We start from the raw sequence: 19,828 nt of genomic DNA on the forward strand, positions 1-19,828 counted from the left end.
GGGCGGGAGGGAAACAACACATTAGATACAGAAGAACAAAGAAAATGATGAAAGCAAATTTACCATTGGAAACAATGCAAATGAGAAGACAGTGGAACATCTCTAAAATACTGAAAGAAAAATACCTGTCAACCTAGAATTCTAAACCCAGTGTCATTCAAAAACAGAGGTGAAATAAAGACTTTTTCAAACATGCAAAAATTGAAAGAATTAATCATGAGCAGACCTGCAACTATAAAAAATGTTAAAGGAAGTCCTTCAGGCAGAAGAAAAATAATACCAGATAGAAATAATAGAAATATGGGTCTATAAAAAGTAATGAAGAACACATGCTATAGTAAATATGTGGGTAAAATATTATTTAAATTTCCTTTAAAAATATAATTGACTCCTTAAAGCAAAAAATTAAAAAACAATATATTGTGAGGTTCAAAACATATGCAGAATCAAGTTAGAAGACTTACACAATCTGTTTTCAAGACATTATAAATCTACAGTAATCAAGGGAGTGTGGTAGTGGCATACAGATAGACACTGGAAGAGAATAGGGTCCAGAAATAAATTCTTATGTTTATAGTCATTTGATTTTTATAAAGATGCAAGGGAATTCAGTGGAGAACTGATAGTCTTTTCAACAAATGGTGCTGGGAAAACTGGATATCCATATGCAAAAAAATGTAAAGATTTCTTAGATATGACACCTAAAACATGATCCAGAACTTGCTAAAATAGACTTTATTAAAACTAAAAACTCTGTGCTTTGAAAGATGTTAATAAGAAAATAAAAAGACAAACTATATAGACTGGAAGAAAATATTTGCAAATAGTACATCTGACAAAGACTTGTATCCAGAACATATAAAGAACTCTCAAAACTCTATAATTTAAAAAAAACCTAAATTTTTTAAATGAACCAAAAATTTAAGCAAATGTATCATCAAAGAAGATATATAAACAGCAAATAAGCACCTGAAAAAATGTTCAACATCATTAATCATTAGGGAGATGCAAACTAAAATCACAATGAAATACCACTATGCTCTTATCAGAACGGCTAAAATTAAAAGTGTAACAAATGTTGGCCAAGATTTGAAGCAACTGGAACTCTTGCACACTGCAGTGGGAATGTAAAATGATACAACCACACTGGAAAACATTTTAGTAGTTTCTCAAAAAGTTAAACATATATCTCCCATATGACCTAGACTTTCCATTTCTATGTATTAACCCAAGAAAAGCAAGAGCATATGTCCATGCAAAGACTTGCATGTGAATGATAGTAATAGCATTATTTATAATAGCCAAAAACTGGAAACAACCCAAATGCCCATTAAGAGGTGACTGGATTTTTTTTTAATTGTGGTATATCCATATAATGGAATACTGCTCAGTAATAGAAAGGAATGAACTACCGACACACACAGCAATATGGATGAATCTCAAAATAATTACGCTGACTGAAAAAAATCAGACAAAAAAGAACACACAGTAGTACATGATTTCATTTATATAAAACTCTAGAAAATGCAAATTAATCTATAGTGACAGAAAACAGATCAGTGGTTGTGGGAAAAGAGGGATATAATACAAACAGGAAGGAAGGATTACAAAATGGCATAAGGAAACTTTTGAAGGTAATAGATATGTTTACTTTCTTGATTTTGGTAATAGTTTCATGGGTATACAGAGATGTCAAAATTTATCAACTTGTATACTTTAAATATGCACAGTTTATTGTATGCAAATTATAACTCAGTAAAGTTGCTTTTTAAAGTTTTAAGATTAAATGTAACTAAACCTTGTAATCAGCAGTTTTACACTCCTAGAATACCTCAAGGCAGTAGCAGACTTTAAATTCATTCAAACAGTAAAATGTTTTACATCAAAGGGGCCTTTTATAAAGAATAAATAATACAGAGTAGATATGAAAATGTTTCTATTACTATTTAATTTTGTTTCTTAAAAGATGTATTTCATCGTCTAACTCTTCCAAATGAAGAAGTTTCATGAGTTTTGAACCATTTGTTAAAAATGGGAAAAGACAGCATGCTGAGAGCTAAGAAGATGGAACAGCAACAAAACGTTTGTATAATTGTTACCTGAAACTACAATATGTGTACTGTTATTTAGTAAGTGCATCCAACAATGCACTTTTTTATTTTTAGATTTATATGTTTTGTGAGGTATCCTTTACTCAGCTACAACAGTCATTAAAATCAAGTATAAAAATAAACAACTTAGAATCAGACCTTCAGGTAGCTGTATCATAAACCAAGATTTTGTTTAAACGAAGCGCACAATGTCACTGCTCTCATTGAAATGAGAGCAAAGGTTGTCACACTATTAATAAATATTTAAATTAATCTAAAAAGCGTTCATTTCATCTCATATCCTTCTTTATTTCTATTTTTGTAAATGCTTTATAATATATAATATTAGGACAGTGGTAAATATATAGTTTGTAAATAAATATATGTATATTAGGGGTGATCGAAATTTTTGGTAGTAAGGGAGAGTGATCAAAAAAGTTGGGAAATGCTTTGCTTAAAGAAGGGTGAAGGGAAATCATTCTTATGAATTGACATGTATTATTGTGATTCTGCTTGCATATAGTTATGATATATGTTAATTAGGAAAGAATAAATCATTCTGATGACTGTAATATAGTTGCCCTGATGTAAGTAGGGTAGCTTAATGAATAAGTATTTGTGCTGCCATAAGGTACATTCCAAAGTGGACTCTATTAACTAATTGTGACCAAGGCAATTATAGTGTCTGAAGCAGACCAATCTAGCACTGTCAGAATTAATACCTATTACGTGTGTGGGTTTCCAAAACATGAGTGAAGCATAGCTAGCAAAATCCAGCCCACTTTGGGAAAAAAAAAACGAATTATTTGAAAATCTAAAGGTAAAAGAGAGTGGATCTTAGAGCATAGAAAAATGAAACCAAAACAGGTTATGTGGTGAGTCTGCAGAACTCAAAAAAACAAACAAACAAAAGAACTCCATGTAGTAAAGAAAGCTTCCAGGGATGCAGGGCTTCCCTAAATCCCCTTGTTTGGATCCAGCCACCTATGCACAAAGGCACCAACTGAGAACATCGTTTTGGATGGTAACAGCTGAGTGAGCATGCAACATTGCTTATAGTCAACAAAATGTTTACATTGGGATACTGTGTTGGTTATTTTATCAATTGTCCCTTTCAACTCCCATCCCCTCAAGCCCCTTCTGGATCCTAGATTAAATAATGTAAATGTATCTGGTCCCAAAGATTCTTCTGTGAGACCTCCCTCTCCTGTGCTGGTAGTTATCTCTGAATGTCTGTGTGATTTCAGGCCTTCAAAATCCTACTTCTTTCCCTGACCTGAAGCTCTGCATTCTGCACTGTTTACAGAATGCTCACTAGTTAAGAGGGCCAACTATGTACTAAGTGCTGTGCTAGCTGGCTAAAGACAAAACAATGCAGAGTACCTGCCCACAAAGAACACACAGTCTATCGAAGGAGATACTTAAATAGATAATAATAAAAGAACATGGTAATCAAAGAAATATACACACTGGGTATTATGGGAATGCTAAGGTGGGGCACCTATTCCAGCTTGGGGAAAGGGGACTAGAAAGAAACACCAACAGTGGCACATGAACTAGCTGTAAATAACGTCTACCAGTTAGTTAACCAGGTAGAGGGCACAACATTTACAAAAGCAAAAGCAAAAGCATGGAGGCACAAAGCAATGTGGTATAGGCAAGGAGTGCAGTGATACTGTATAGCAAATTGTAAGGAAGGATGTGGAAGAGTTAGGTGGGGATCAAAGGAGGAGCTTGATATGCTATGCTCAGAAACATGGATAATTAGCCTTTGACAATGGGAACGACTGAAGACTTTTAGGGAAGGCAAGGACTCATTAGATCACTCTGACAGTTTTGCACAATATAGATTTGAGGAGGCTCTGGTATAAATCCAGGGGGAAGATAATGAGAGCCCTAAGTAGAGGGCAATGGCAGTAGAGATGAAAAGGGGCATATTGAAGAATTAACACTGATGTAAAATCTGCAGGAACTGTGAATGTTCTGTAACACAGAACAGTCTCTTCTACTAGGACTTGGAGTTCTGATGTGCTAGATTTTTTTAAATTAATTATTTATTTATTTATTTTTGGCTGCATTGGGTCTTCACTGCTGCACGCGGGCTTTCTCTAGTTGCAACAAGTGGGGGCTACTCTTCATTGCAGTGCGCGGGCTTCTCATTGCGGTGACATCTCTTGTTGCGGAGCAGAGGCTCTAGGCACACGGGCTTCAGTAGTTGTGGCACGTGGGCTCTAGAGCTCAGGCTCAGTAGTTGTGGCACACGGGCTTAGTTGCTCCGCGGCATGTGGGATCTTCCCGGACCAAGGCTCGAACCCGTGTCCCCTGCACTGGCAGGAGGATTCTTAACCACTGCACCACCAGGGAAGTTCCAATGATGTGCTACATTTCTAATTAAGAGCAGTATGGCATAGAAAAGTGCCTACAAGCACTGGGTCTGGAGCCAGGTTCAAAGCATAGCTTCACTACTTTTTAGCTGTGTGACCTTGGGCCAGTTACTCGACCTCCCTGAGTCTCAGTTTCCCAATCTGTAAAAACGGTGATTAATAATAACAGCTCCTGCTTAAGGCTGTGAGGATTCAAATATACGTCATGAGTAAAGGGCATAGCATAGTGCCTGGTCTAGAATAAGCAATCAATTTTGTAGCTGTTTAATTTTATTATTATTAACCATATGCTTTAGAAAATATATGAGCAAATTGCAGTTTTGACATCTTACTATGAAATTTGAGAAATCGAATCAGTATTCTTGCCCAGATGGAAAGTCACCATACCTCTCTGCAGGGAGGTAGCTGACAAGCATAAATATTAAGCAAATGTTAGTAATTAGATATGATCAGTTTAAAAGATATTTATTTATACACTGTTCCAGACAGAGTTTAAAGTGACTCACAAAGATGCATAAAACATAACAAAATAGCAGAAATTTAAAAAATAGGATCAAAAAGAAGAAAAGCAAGAGTGGAGACAAAATAGAGGAGTGAGAATCAAGGCTCCAAAACAAAAGGGCAACTGAGGCTTCCCAGTGGTCGGCTGGGGTCCAGGCCCCCGCAAGCCCACCCATGGAGCAAATCTACAACTCAGACAACGTACCCAGGCCTGCCCGCACTGGGGTCCATTCTCAAAAGCGTTATGGTAGCCAAGGTGTTTTTCATTTTCCCCTAACAATGAGAAATGTATAATAGCTCTCAATTTTACAAGATTCTGATTTTGGGTTTGCAGTAAGGTTCTCTTGCCCCCCACAATCCTTTCCAAAATAGGTTCTGCAAATGTGGAGTTTGCATGAACTGAGGCATTTTGCAGTTTTACCTCCTTTTTATATATCTACCAACTGATGAAGATGAAGAAGAAGAAGAAAGGAAGAAGAAAGCAGCTAACACTTCTATAATGTTTCCTATGTACCAAGCACTTTGCTAAGCACTTTACATACATGGAGTCATTTAGTCTCACAATCATATTATGAGGTAGGTACTATATTATCATTCTTTGCAAATGAGGAAAGTGAGACACCCATCGAGCAAATAACTTGCCCAAGGTCATATGCCCTATAAGGAACAGTCTGGTTTTTGAGCCCAGGCAGTCTGATTCCAGAGTCTGAGTTCTTTATGCTATAGGGTCTCTTCGTATTCTGATAATATTGCTTGTACATGGTAATATTTGGAAAAGGGGACATCCTTCCCACAGGAGCTGGAGGTAGAGTTTTTTAAAAGTCCTCAGCTAATATCAGATGAATGTTTGAAAGGCCAGTGGTCCAGCTTACCTTCTCAGTCCCCTGACCTCCCCACACAATAATGTGCGCCAGGCTCAGAGCAACTCTACACATGGGAAAGGACCCATTCTCCTCATCCAGGACACCCCTTCTAAATGATGGTAGGAGTATATACGGGGGGAGTAACTAAAATATAATCTCTTTTGTTAGCTCTTAGAAACACAGGTGGGGACAATTTCCTCCAGATTGAATCCACATGGTTACCTTTCAATACCACCAAATTCTGTTCATAAACAGTTTGAAGAAATTCCCACTTAAAATAATATATATTAATACTTCTCTAAAGTAAGTGCCAGAGGGAAGTGGGACGTCTTAAAATATATATATTTCTCCTGCAGAGTGGTTATTTCGATACATGGAAATGTGGTCTTATTTTCATGATTTCACACTTTTCCTGCTCCTCAGCAATTCCAGGCGTCTTAAACCTACCACCAATCCTAGAAGGCAGATCTCCATAAACATGGTACATAGAAGTAAGTAGAAAACAAGACCATGTGTCCAAACACTCCCCTCAGCAACAGGGTAAATGCATTTATTAAGACAAACCCCATTTGGCTTTCCAGCTTGCAAGATGTACACTAGAAGCTTCCTCTCACAGGAGCCAGACAGGCTCACTAGAACCCCATGAGGTTAATGGGGTGAAGGATGGCCAGTTCATCCCCTCCTCTGCCAAAGTCACTTTCCTTAACAGCCCAAAAGCTTTTTTAAAAAGATAAAAAATCCACAACTAAAAGAACAGAATGCTTTAAAATCCAGGTTTATATGCATAAAACACTTTATTTTTAAGTCTGGTGAGAGCCGACACATTGTCATTTTTCAATAAGCCTCATCACTGTGTGAAACTCCATTATCTTTCCTTAGTCAACAAGCTTTGATAAACCAGCACCCCCCCCCAGGGAAGACCCTCTTCTCCTGCCTGGGTCACAGATGGTGGGGATTTCTAAACTGAACTCTAGCTAGCATCTAATTCTTTCTTGTAGGCCACATCACCTAAAAATCACTCACGCAGTCCCCTTAAATGAGAACTCACGATGGTTCATGACTAATCCAGCCCATGTTCACACATAACTGTGATTTCATGCATTTGGTTTCTTTTTTAATTTTAGGGATGCTGTGATCTAGCTATGGCCACAGAAACCTTAAACACAGTGAAATAACCTGTAGTTGAACTTAAACTGAACTATATATGTGGCAGATAATTTTAAGGTGTTATTTAAGGCCTGTAAGACATAAAATAAATGCTAATTTCTTTCAAATAAAACATTAATAAATGTATACATGAGTATATGTACACAAAAGAGTAGGTAAAAATTGGAGAATATAAAATAAAGATAAAATATTAACATACAAGCTCTCTTTCCCTCCTAAGCTGCTTAACCATAATTACTTTACACATTACATCAAATCCCTAGAACAAGGTTAGTACATGTATTATCAATATCTGGTCTACAGCTAGAAGCAATGTCCTAATATTAAAAAAAATACTGAAGTATAAAAAATTTAAAACTGCTAAAATGTTCAAATTGCATGTATTATATATTTGTTTTGTCTTCAATTCTGACATAGCATATAAAAGTACCTTTAAAAGTTCTAAGCGGGGAGGATATATGAATTTTCGTAATTCAGTTAATATAACTTACAATAAATCAAGGCACTCAAAATGTCTAGATGGACTTTCCTAGCCCCACATGCATAAACATGTGACCTTAGTATTACACATTCAGTAATCAGCATATCAATGAGGATGCCCTTTTATTTTATAAAAATTAATAATCTCCCCCACTAGATAATAAATTGCATGAGAGAAGGGACTTTGTTTTGTTCACTTCTGTACCCTTCAGTGCCAAGAGTGCTGTCTGGCACATAATATGCACACAATAAATATTTGTTGAATGAATGATCTGGCATCAAAAATACCATATATCATATTCAGCCACACCCAAGAACTTATCACCCAGGACTTCTCCACATTTGATATCATTAATTCAAATACCCCACTCTTAACTACAATCCCCTGTCCTTCTGGCCTGTTCACTCAATGACCTCCCCCAGCCCTACACCAGTTCTCAGACCTCATGGCAGGGAGGTAGTCCTCCATAGACCTTTCTCTCCCGCCCTGTCAGCTCCTTCCTGTCTTCACTTCCTTTCCTAGACGGTTTGGATTCTATTGTTTCAACAGCACTCTTGTCAATATCCTCAATAACCCATTTTCATCGCAAATATCTAATAAAAACGTAACCCTAGAAGAGCCTAACTGTTGTGCGTTATGCCTGCACTGGGACTACTGAGATCTACTGGAGAAAATAATCACAATCTGGTTGATTATGATCAATATGAATTTTTGGTCGCCAAGCTCACTTCAACACTGCCTGACACTCCAGCTATGCTTCCCTAGTCCTAGCTTGTTCTCCTGCTCACCACAATATTTCAAACCTTCCTCAAGCACCTCAGTACTCCAATCCAAACCCTGCTCCACTTCAACCCCTGCTCTAAGAGGATGATCTTTCCTCTTCCATCATAGGGAAATATAAACGCTCTCAGACAAGTTCCTGCCACCAAATCTATAAACCTATTTTCATCTATATCTATTCACTTTTTGTTCTTCCCAACTGTAATGTCCTTCCTCTTGTTTAAGGGTAATCTCTCCATTTCATACTGGATCCTCTCCCATCTGGCATGAGGACTTTACTCGGTAAGGACTTTGCTCTATCAATTATCTCTTTCTTCCCATCAGCCTTTAAAGACATCTAAGTCCTCCTAAATTTAAAAAAAAAAGAAGAAGAAAAGAAAAAATTTCTCTGGATCTCAACCCTTCCTCTACTACCACCCTTTCTTTGCTCTTCAGAGCCAAATTTCTCTAAGGAATTGTCCATATCCACTGCCTCCACTTCTTCATATCCCCAAACATTTCTCAACCCACCAAAGTCTAGCATTCCTCCCCCCACTCCCCTGAAAGGAGAGGCAACAAGGTCAACAAGGTCAACAAGAACCTCCTAAATCCAATGGACAGTAGTCAGTTTTTATCGTCGTAGACCTCTCTGAATCTTTAGCAACACTGGCCATTTTTCAATGGAGCCATTCCATTTTGAAAAACTTCTCCTATTGATATTCAAGTAGATGCACAAACATATATCATAAGGATGCTCAACGTTTAAACCAGCAAACAAAATTATACAATTTAAGCATCAGTAAGAAACTGATTAAATAAACTATGGTACATACATATAATGGAATACTATGTCACTGTTAAAAAGAAAGAGGTAGAAGACTTCCCTGGCAGTCCAGTGGTTAAGACCCCAAGCTTACACTGCAGCACTGCAGCAGGCACGGGTTTGATCCCTGGTTGGGGAACTAAGATCCTGCATGCCGGGGGACACAGCCAAAAAAAAAAAAGAGGTAGTTACATATATATTGACATTGAAAGCATGCCACAAATATTAAGTAAAAAATACACTGCAAAACATATATACTATAATTCCATTTGTATTTTGTAACATATAATTGCAGACAGGATGGATGGATGGATGAACAGATGGATGGAAGAAAGAAAGGAAATATTTCATATGGGCATGGAAAATGTCTGAAAGGGGATACAAATTTAATATTGTTACCCCTGGTGAATGGGATGGGATGCAGAGAAGAGAATGGAAGACTTATATGTTATCTTTTATTGGGTCAAGTAATAAAAATGTAGTCAGATCCCTAAGCACACCAACATTTCCAAAGTAGGTAAGAAAGAAGTCCAAAGGAGATCAAAAGGGAATGGCCAGAGAGACTGGGTAAGATATATTTTAGTGTTCCAGAAATAAGGGAGTAGAGAGAGAAAGGTGGTTAATGGTTTCAAACATGGAAAAATAAAAAGAAGAGGTAAAAAATAAGAAGAGGTAAGTGTCCAATAAAGAGCATGAACAGATAATTCTTGAAGGAGGAAGATCAAATGGCCAATAGATGTAAAAAAGAAAAAGTTTCACTCTTACTGGTAACAAATATTTTTTTATCTTTGCCTATCAATTAAGCAAAATTTTAAAGACAATATTTAATTTTAAAAGGGAAGATGTAAGAAGTACTCGCATACTTTGTTGGCAAATGCAAATCAGTTTTGAACTAATAAGGACCTACTGTATAGCACAGGGAACTCTACTCAATATTCTGTAATAACCTATATGGGAAAAGAACCTTAAAAAGAGCGGATATTTATATATGTATAACTGATTAACTTTGCTGTACAGTAGAAACTAACACAACATTTTAAATCAACTATATTCCAATAAAAATTAAAATAAATAAATAAATTTAAATTTGATTTCTAAAAAGCCAAACTTCAACTTCTCACAATTGCCATTAAATCACTGATTATATAATATGCTCTTTTTTTTAAAACACATACCTCCCCTGCTGAAATAAGTTCTACCAAAAAAAAGGCCATCGTCTACCTTCTTCTCCACTATATCTCAAGCACCTAGCCTACAAACTGGCACACTGTTGGCTCTCAGTAAATCAACCCATACTATCTAAGAAATTACAGACAATAGTTTAAAGACACTGATACTAAAGCTATTCTGATGCCTGAGTTGACAGAAATACAAACAAGAAACAGTGTAGAGGTCATGGAAATTTTCCATCTCTTAGGAATTACTCAAGTTCAAGGTAGGTTTAGATAAACACAGATATGAAAGCCACAGTGGTCCATCATTTCAACTATTCTGGCAGCACTGTCCAGTCTTCTACCCTCTTATATCTCTGTCACAGCACCCAGAAAAATCCCCCAAACTAGATTGACTCCACTCTGTTTCTACACCTGGGCTGATGAGTGCTGTTGGAGAGAATGGATACAGGGTTCTGTGACTTGGGGAGAGACAAACTCAAGTTATCCAAGCCTTTCTAGGCTCACTATGATGTGGCCATCTGGATAGTTTGCCTCTAAAGAGCTCCTCTATTCATCCCTCTCAAATGCTGTTCCAACCCCTCACTGCTCTCATCAGCTGGGACCTCCCTCAAAATCCTGTCCTTCCACAGCTCCTTCCTCCTCCACAGCTTTACCAATCCTGCCCTCTTGCCCTCCTGTCTCAATGGAAGAGCTACCTCCCTTTCTCTAAACCCGTCTTTTCACCTCTTTCACTCTGAAGTCCCCACCCTCCTGCTTCCTCAGCGACCTTGCATGGATCAGGCTCTGTGCCATCTACACATAAATGGGCTCATCTCTCTCCTATATTTAAAAGGGAACGAAATTAACATTTTCTTCTCCCCTGTGCCCCACTGTCTATAGGAAACACTGTCCTTCCTATCATAGCCAAGCCTCTTCCAAATGTATACTGTATTCCTTATCAGTCCCTCTAAGTACTCTCTCCCCAACCCTCTACAATCTGCCTCTCTCCTCCTACCGCACTGATGTCATCATTGAGATCCTAATTGCCAAATCTAATGAGCATGTTTTTTAAATGTTTTATAGTATGTTTTATCTGATTACGAAAGGGGTACACATCATGAACAAAGTTACGACATACAGCAGACTAAAGAGAAAAAAAATTGCATTGTATAATAGGCAATGGTTAAATATCCCTAATAAATATAGTGTTCTTATAAACAAATGAAATATATAACCCAAAAGAAAAATGTGCAAAGGATATTAAGGAGCAAGTCTCAGGAAAAATACAAATAGCTAACACACATGAAGATACTCAGCCTTACTAGTGACCAGATAAATGAAAGTTAAATCAGTTAGATACTATTTTTCACCTATCAGATTGGCAAAAATTAAAGACTGTCCATTCAAGGGCATGAGGAAAAGCACTCTCAATGGTGAGATTGTAAATCCTCTTGGATGACACTTTTGTGATGCCTATTCACATTTTTTAAATGTGCATATCCTTTGACCCAACAATTCTTCTACTAGAAAGCTATCCCACAGAAATATTTCTGTGTGTCTATCTAGATCTACATACATCATTGAGTATTGTGCAAAGATGCTTATTGCAGCATGTCGTGGCTTGGACTAGGGTGACAGAGGAAATGGAGATGTGACAGAATATAATGACATGGGGCTTCCCCTGTGGCACAGTGGTTAAGAATCCTCCCGCCAATGCAGGGGACACGGGTTCAAGCCCTGGTCTGGGAAGATCCCACATGTCGTGGAGCAACTGAGCCCATGCGCCACAACTACTGAGCCTGTGCTCTAGAGCCCATGAGCCACTACTGAGGCCACGTGCCACAACTACTGAAGCCCGCACGCTGGGAGCCCGTGCTCCGCAACAAGCCACCGCAATGAGAAGCCCACACACCACAACAAAGAGTAGCCCCCTCTTGCCACAACTAGAGAAAGCCCGCACACAGCAACGAAGACCCAAAGCAGCCAAAAATAAATAAAATAAATTTTTTTAAAAATGAAAAAAAAAGAATATAATGACATGGTTGGAAGTTCAGGTCAACAGGACTTACTGATGAATTGGGTGTGGGGAGGGGGTTGAGAGAAAGACAGGAATCAAGGGTGACCCTAGGTTCTTGGTTTGAGCAACTGAATAGATAGATGATGGTGCCATTTTACTGAGACAGGGGAGGCTGAGGGGAGGGGCTGGGGATTTGAGAGGACTCAAGAGTCCTGTTTTGGAAACAAAATCGTGGACATAGAGAACAGACTACTGGTTGCCAAGGGGGAGGCAGTTGGGGAAGGGATGGATTAGGAGTTTGGGTTTAGCAGATGCAAAGTAGTATATAGAGGATGGCTAAACAACAAGTCCTACTATACAGCACAGAGAACTATATTCAATTATCCTATGATAAATCATAATGGAAAAGAATATTTAAAAAAAAGAAAGTATAGGGAATTCCCTGGTGGTCCAGTGGTTAGGACTCTACACTTTCACTGCTGACGGCGTGGGTTCAATCCCTGGTTGGGGAACTAAGATCCTGCAAGCCCCGTGGTGTGGCCAAAAAATATGTGTGTGTGTATATATATGTGTATGTATGTGTGTCTATATATATATATATATATATATATATATATATATATATAAATATACACGCAAACACACATATATACACACATATATATAATTGAATCACTTTGCTATACAGCAGAAATAAACACAACATTGTAAATCAACTATACTTCAATTAAAAAAAGAAAGAAAAAAAAAGAGTCCTGTTTTGGCCAAGTTATGTTTAAGATGTCTATTTGATATCCAAGTAGGAATGTTGAATAGGCCAACGGATATATGAGGCTGTAGCTTAGAAGAAAGGCTTGGGACAGAGACATAAATTTGGGAATGATGAGTGTACAGACAGACGGCATTTAAAGCCATGGGGCTAAGACACTATAAAACTCTTAGAGAAAAACATAGGCAGAACACTCTATGACATAAATCACAGCAAGATCCTTTTTGACTCACCTCCGAGAGAAATGGAAATAAAAACAAAAATAAACAAATTTGGACCTAATGAAACTTAAAAGCTTTTGCACAGGAAAGGAAACCATAAACAAGATGAAAAGACAACCCTCAGAATGGGAGAAAATATTTGCAAATGAAGCAACTGACAAAGGATTAATCTCCAAGACTTACAAGCAGCTCATGCAACTCAATATCAAAAAAACAAAGAACCCAATCCAAAAATGGGCAGAAGACCTAAACAGACATTTCTCCAAACAAGATATACAGATTGCCAACAAACACATGAAAGAATGCTCAACATCAGTAATCATTAGAGAAATGCCAATCAAGGCTACAGCGAGATATCACCTCACACCAGTCAGAATGCCTATCCTCAAAAAATCTACAAACAATAAATGCTGGAGAGGGTGTGGAGAAAAGGGAACCCTCTTTCACTGTTGGTGGGAATGTAAATTGATACAGCCACTATGGAGAACAGTATGGAGGTTCCTTAAAAAACTAAAAATAGAACTACCATAGGACCCAGCAATCCCACTACTTGGCATATACCCAGAGAAAACCATAATTCAAAAAGAGTCATGTATCACAATGTTCATTGCAATTCTATTTACAAGAGCCAGGACACGGAAGCAACCTAAGTGTCCATCGACAGATGAATGGATAAAGAAAATGTGGCACATATATACAATGGAATATTACTCAGCCATAAAAAGAAATGAAGTTGAGTTATTTGTAGTGAGGTGGATGGACCTAGAGTCTGTCATACAGAGTGAAGTAAGTCAGAAAGAGAAAAACAAATACCGTATGCTAACACATATATATGGAATCTTAAAAAAAAAAAGGTTTTGAAGAACCTAGGGGTAGGACAGGAATAAAGACACAGATGTAGAGAACGGACTTGAGGACACAGGGAGGGGCTGGGACAAAGTGAGAGAGTGGCATGGACATATATACACTACCAAATGTAAAATAGATAGCTAGTGGGAAGCAGCTGCATAGCACAGGGAGATCAGCTCGGTGCTTTGTGACCACCTAGAGGGGTGGGATAGGGAGGGTGGGAGGGAGACGCAAGAGGGAAGAGATATGGGGATATAAGTATATGTATAGCTGATTCACTTTGTTATAAAGCAGAAACTAACACACCATTGTAAAGCAATTATACTCCAATAAAGATGTTAAAAAAAAAAAGAGTCATGTACCACAATGTTCATTGCAGCTCTACTTACAATAGCCAGGACATGGAAGCAGCCTAAGTGTCCATCGACAGATGAATAGATAAAGAAGATGTGGCACATATATACAATGGAATATTACTCAGCCATAAAAAGAAACGAAATTGAGTTATTTGTAGTGAGGTGGATGGACCTAGAGTCTGTCATACAGAGTGAAGTAAGTCAGAAAGAGAAAAACAAATACCGTATGCTAACACATATATATGGAATCTTAAAAAAAAAAAGGTTTTGAAGAACCTAGGGGCAGGACAGGAATAAAGACACAGATGTAGAGAATGGACTTGAGGACACGGGGAGGGGCAAGGGTAAGCTGGGACGAAGTGAGAGAGTGGCATGGACTTATAAATACTACGAAATGTAAAATAGCTAGTGGGAAGCAGCCGCATAGCACAGGGAGATCAGTTCGGTGCTTTGTGAACACCTAGAGGAGTGGGATAGGGAGGGTTGGAGGGAGACGCAAGAGGGAAGAGATATGGGGATATAAGTATATGTATAGCTGATTCACTTTGTTATAAAGCAGAAACTAACACATCATTGTAAAGCAATTATACTCCAATAAAGATGTTAAAAAAATTAAAAAAGAAAATAAAGCCATGCGGCTGGATGAATGCATCTAGAAAGATTCTGGATAGAGAAAAGTCAATGGACCGAGCTCTGCGTCACTCCACTGTCGAGAGGTTGGGGAGATAAACTGAGTAGAAGAGGAGGCTGGGTAGAAGTTTTTTGTACAAACTTCAGTTTCAGAGAAGTTACGATACATCAAATGGTGGAAAATCACATATTTACCACTGTATCAAGGGTCCAACTCCTTCCAAGCCTGTCTTTTAAAAGATTCTAGCCTTATTTTTCTTTCTGAATACTTCAAAGCATTTAAATAGAACAGTACTTTTTTTTTCTTTTCTGTTACACAGTGGTTTCCTCACATTGTATAATTCTCCTAGTATAAAACTCGTCAAGTACTACACCAGTAGTAACCAGCAATGGCTTTTCCATAAAGTTCATAATATCATAACTACCTCATGCCTAAAAGGCTGAGTGACTTGAGGCCAGAAGCTTAATTTGGTTGGCATCTTTTATTCGTTTGGGCTGTTCACTTCCCTATCACACAGGAACTTTCTCCAGCTTCTATGAGCTCACTGAACAAACGCCTCAAGACATCTGACAAGCCATACTCCCTCTTCTAAGTGCAACCCCCCTTCCTACCCACAAGAAGTACAGCATCTTCACATTTCCACTTTAAACTTTAGAAGTTTCCATCCAGAGACTCATGCCTTAAAAAGAGAGGAAGTACTTCCAACTAGGTCAAAGTTGCCATCAGGCATGCACTCTCAAAGCAAAGCTGTGTGAGAACTGGGCCTGGGGCAGACTGGGGACACTTAGTTTCAGGTCCAGGAGAACACAAAAGAGTGCCAATTCCTAGCATGGTAATGTCATTCATTAATTCAATTAACAAATATTAGCAGGCACCTAGGATGTGCCAGGCTCTGTTATGGATGCTGGGGTCCACTGGTGAATAAGACAGACGGCAATCCCTGCCCACATGGAACTTCCATCATGGAGGGGGGAGAGGGACAGACAATAAGAAAGAAAAATGAATAAAGTACATAATATATTACATTAGAGTAATAAGGTAGGGAAGGGGCATATAGAATGTTCAGGGAAGGGGTTATAAGCTTAAATAGGGTGGTTAAGAACGGCCTCACTAAGGTGACATTTAATTACAAACTCCGAGCTGTCGGATTTCAAGTGCCTCAAAAAGGTGTCTTCTGTACTTCAATTCCACCGTCACCTGACCTCAGGCCCTTGAAGGCATGGTATCCCCAGTTCCTAGCACAAATATTTGTTAATCTCTTGTGCTCAAGACAAAGGGAGCTCCAAGATCTAGACCTTGTACTCAGAGAGGTACCTTCCAGGTGGAAAACCAACTGAGAGAGGTGTTAAGGAATTTTCCTGAGGTGTAAACAAAATGCTTTAGGACACAGAATAACTGGTAATTCTGCTTAGGGGAAGGAACTGTGTGTTCAGTAAGGCTGTCCCAAAGGAGGTGACTTTAGAGCTAAATCTTGGGATGAATAGGAATTAATGGCAGGAGAGTGGTCATGGGTGGGAAAGTCTCTCTTCAGGGAAAAAAAAAAAAGGAGTAACTTGAGCAAAGACCCAGAGATGGAATCAGAAAGGACATTTTCTTGTGGACTGTCCCTCCCTAAGGTACTCCATCCATCCCACGATAAAACAAGCACACACTCACCCTCAGCCTCTCTGGCCTGGCTGTTGGGAAATCCTTATCACTTTCCACACCCTCATTTCTCCCCTAGCCAGCAGGAAAGGAAAAAGTTGAGTCAGGCGCACATCCCTAGAATCCAGGGTCACCCTCTCTAACTTCAAGACAATTCCTTCTGAGTTGAGATCCCCGAAGGTTTCATTCAACTAGGTACACCCAGGGGTGTGCACTTATAGTGGCAACGTGGCAACCAGCCTCATGTTGGAAGTGAAGTGGGTAAGACATCAGTGAGGTAAGTGGTCCAAAGTCTCTGCAGTGCCTCTGAGGTGGAGTCAAGGACCAAAACTTAGGCTTCAGCTTGGAAGGGAAATTTTTAATCACTTAGTCCTCACCTGTGAGCTATTTAGTGTTCCTAACATCCAAGACAGCAGAGGCGGTGTGATAGGGGATAAGAACACAGTTCGGCAGTCACATGGCCCAGCTCTGCCCCTCATCAGTTGGGTGATTTGAGACAAGGCACTTAAACTCTCAGAGTCTCCCTTTCATCATAGCATGCTTATAATTGTAGTGCCTAGCACATACACTTATCATTAGGATTATGTGAGATAATTATGTAAAGAATTTATTACAGTGCCTGGCTCAATGAATTCTAACAACCATGATTAGTAGCAGCCTTTAAGGGGAAAAGCTCAGAGAGTGTCAATCAGAACGCCACAGGGAGGAATTGGGACATCGGGATTGACACATATACACTATTGATACCATGTATAAAATAGACAACTGATGGGAACCTACTGTATAGCACAGGGAACTCTACTTAATGCACTGTGGGGTCCTAAATGGGAGGGAAATCCAAAAGGAAGGGGATATATGTATAAGTACGGCTGATTCATGTTGCTGTGCAGTAGAAGCTAACACAACATTGTAAAGCAACTATACTCCAATAAAAATTAATTAAAAATAACAATAAACAATGTTTTTATTTAAAAAAATCAGAATGCCACATACACAGACCAATTATCCCTGAACAGGCCTCCAAACTTCATTTCACTGCTCTAGCCTAGTGAGAGACACCTGAAATTGTGCTACCAGAAATGTTCATCCCCTGCCAGGAAAAGTCTCACAAGCCAAGTTGGTGGTCTTTTTCTACTAGGATTTCCAGCAGGTGCTTCAAAACAAAAAACAAAAAAACACCAACAGCTACAACTACAGCAGAAAACTTCACTAGGGCCTCAACTCTTTGCATTAAACATTGTTCTCTCTCCACAGACCAGCGGGTAAACACATAAGGTCATTAACACCTTAATATTAATGGATTTATGAGGGGTGGGGATGGGGAGCTGAAAGCAGAAAAGAAGCCAGTTAAAAATAGAAGGTACAAGATGTACTGAAGACTAATTTCTAGCACAAATGTACAAGGCCTAGGATCAACCCTGCCTAAAGCAGTACTCTGGAATGCTAGGTCCTCTGGTCCTGAAGAAGCTGGCAGGCTACTGGGGGAAGAAAACTTTGGTTAATGAGAAACATCACCTGTTCGAGTCACCAAAATTCTCACCAAATGATTTCACCATCAAAAAACCCAACCATTTTATTCAACGTTAAGGGCTGGAGGAACATCTTTTCTGCCCCTTTACAAACCATCACAGAAGATGGAAGCGTTCTGTGTCCCTTCTGAGGGTTGTGGGGACCCTCCTCCAGAAGCGTACCCCTGCTGCCTGCTGGAAGGGTGGCAAGATAAAGCGGCTCAGCTCCAGAGCACACAGCTGGGTCCCCAGCCCAAGCGCAGAGGGTGTCCACTGAGGCAGGGCTCGGGGCCAACCGGCCTCCAGCCTTTTAACCTGCGGCGGATCCACCGAGGGCAGGGAAGCGGACGCCGCGAGGTCAGAGGTCCGGAAAGAGTGCGGGGCCCAGACCCCGCGCGACCGCCGGGCGCTGCGAGAGACACCCCCGAAAAGGTGACTCGACGCCCCGGAGGGCGCAGTTCCCGCTAGGAGCTCGGCCCCACCCCCGCCCCCAGGGCCAGCTCCTGGGAGGGGCCCCCGGCTCCGGAGGGCGGGAAAAGTCGGCCACTCTGGAGGAAGCAGAGCCCCAAGGGGCACAGCCCGTGGCGGCGACGGATGGGCCGGGGAAATGGCCAGGGGCGGCCGGGAGAAAGCAGAGTGGTGGGGAGGGACCGCCCCAACAGACGGGAGTCAAAGCGTGGGGGGTGCGGTCCGCACAGGCGGACGGGAGTGGGAACAGGGGGTCAGCTAGGGACAAGGAGAGACTGGGAGAGCGGAAAGGGGTAAGGAAGCGCGCAGGTCCCCGAGATGGGGGTGGCGGCGCTTAGGCAGCGAAAAGGTACTGGGGGCCCAGGAGGTGTCCCGGACCGAGGGCGGAGGGGCGGTTGCGGGCCACGGACCTACCTGTCACCTGCAACAGGTGCCGCGAGAAGGCGAGACGTCCCAGTATCGGATTCAGGGGAGGGTCTCCGAGTCCGGGAAGACTGCAACCCCACTCTGGCGGCTGGCCCTTCTTACCCTCCCGGGAGGCGGAAAAAGCTGCAACTTTCCCTGGAGCGGGGGAGGAGCTGGACTCTTAAAGGGGCCGCACAGCGCTCCGGGCTCCTTGGTAGGGGGCCGCGCCTACTGAAGGGGAGCTCTGAGAGCCAAAGCCTTAAGGCACTGGAGGGATGCCGGCCCCGGTTAGCAAAGGGTGCTTAAAGACTGTTGGTAGCAGTCTAAGACTAGACCTGGGTTCCATTGGTGGTCACTCTCTCAGACGATACATCATCTTTCTCTTTCAATCAGCCTGAGCCAAAAGTTGTCAAATTGTTGTGTACTTCTAAGAAGATGAAGGCTCTAGACCGTATAATTTGGGGAGATAATGATACTATTCTGATCCTTTGACTTTCAGCTTTTTATAGCAAATAAAAGTGTCTGTCTAAAATAGAAACGTTTTGAGGGAAGGACATAGACTAAATTCACACATGGACACAACTGGTTAAACTCACTAGTAATCAAAGAAGAGCAAATTAGGACCATAATGAAACTCTTTGGCAAAGGTTTTGTTTGTTTGTTTTTAAAACACTTAATGAAGACAAAGTGGCCACCAAACAAGCTCTTTCATAATTGCTAATAGGAGTATATGTTGGT

General features: G+C 40.2%; 1 protein-coding gene across 5 annotated transcripts in view; it reads right to left on the minus strand.

Moving 5' to 3' along the window:
• The window catches only part of SYTL4 (synaptotagmin like 4), a 79,586-nt gene that overhangs the window by 49,443 nt on the left and 10,315 nt on the right, over positions 1-19,828 (minus strand). Inside the window, exon 1 of one of the 5 annotated variants that reach the window (XM_007181449.3) lies at positions 19,100-19,235. The exons of the other annotated variants lie outside the window; for them this stretch is intronic. The gene's annotated coding sequence lies outside the window, so the exon portion shown is untranslated. Of the gene's footprint in view, positions 1-19,099; positions 19,236-19,828 lie in introns of those variants that run through there. 5 annotated transcript variants of the gene reach the window in all.

Source organism: Balaenoptera acutorostrata, chromosome X (genome assembly GCF_949987535.1).
Source record: "Balaenoptera acutorostrata chromosome X, mBalAcu1.1, whole genome shotgun sequence".
In the NCBI taxonomy this organism is placed as follows: Eukaryota; Metazoa; Chordata; class Mammalia; order Artiodactyla; family Balaenopteridae; genus Balaenoptera; species Balaenoptera acutorostrata.